This window comes from Herpailurus yagouaroundi, unplaced genomic scaffold, assembly GCF_014898765.1.
Source record: "Herpailurus yagouaroundi ecotype Mexico unplaced genomic scaffold, PumYag 250, whole genome shotgun sequence".
Taxonomy (NCBI): domain Eukaryota; kingdom Metazoa; phylum Chordata; class Mammalia; order Carnivora; family Felidae; genus Herpailurus; species Herpailurus yagouaroundi.
The window spans coordinates 2,793,092-2,794,110 of record NW_024412467.1 but is presented as its reverse complement, the minus strand read 5'-3'; the positions used below and the strand labels follow the sequence as shown (position 1 = coordinate 2,794,110).

General features: G+C 38.5%; 1 long non-coding RNA gene across 5 annotated transcripts in view; it reads right to left on the bottom strand.

Moving 5' to 3' along the window:
- Positions 1-1,019, bottom strand: part of LOC121020629 (uncharacterized) — a 15,904-nt gene that overhangs the window by 2,071 nt on the left and 12,814 nt on the right. The gene's annotated exons all lie outside the window — the stretch shown is intronic.

Genomic DNA, 1,019 nt, shown 5'->3' with positions numbered 1-1,019 from the left:
TTTATTTATTTATTTATTTATTTATTTATTTATTTATTTATTTATTTATTTTTGAGAGCTTGGCTTTTTAAATGATTTCTGCTTTGTGGCAAGAAGCTGCTAGGCGGATTTCACTTGCCTGCGGCACGTCTGGAAGGAGATGTAATATTGGAAATTTTCTCTGAGTAATTTCACCTATGGCACAATTTGCTCTGTCACCCGAGGAGTTTGTTGTAATACTCTGGTTCTTGGAACAGAAAAGCTATTTAAACAAAGCAGTTTCTCCTCCGTGGTGATTTAACAATCTAGCAATGAGGAGGGGAAAAAAAAAACTTTCAAAATTAGGCAACCTAAGCTCAAAATTCTTTCTGCATTTCAGGCAAGTATACATCCCCTTCACTTACAATTAAATCCCTTGGGTCACTCTCAACAGAAGCAACACTTTGATTCCAAGTTAATAAAATTGTTACTCATTGTCTTCAGCTGGGGTCTGTGAACTGGCAAAAACCTTAGGAATGGTTTGACTCTGTCTCTCGGCTCTAAATTATTTATCTGCATAATCATTAAGTAAGTGGTGTAAATATCTTATTTACATAAGGCAGAAGTGGTGTTTACAGATACAAAACCAAAGCTTAATTAGCAGTCAGTGTCTCCCCCCACCAAGAATTCAAGGTGCTGGGGGAGGGGCTTACTGCTGCCTCTCCAAGTTATCATCAGGTTTCCTTAACGTGGAAATTAGAAGGATGCATATCTGAGGTTGCTGATTTCTTTGGTGGTGGTGGTGAACTGTGAGTTTCCTTTCACGATTCAGATTTGGAGCAAAGCAGTGAAACTGCATTTTAAGGCCTGTTCTCCAATATCCCAGGGACTTCTTTCATATTTTCCCACAATGGACAGACTTTTTCCACTGACCTTAATTCTATATGACCTCAGAACAAAAGTTTTTTTTCTTTCTTTCTCCTTTCTTTCTCTCTTTCCCTCTCTCTTTCTCTCTCCTTCCTTCCTTCCTTCCTTCCTTCCTTCCTTCCTTCCTTCCTTCC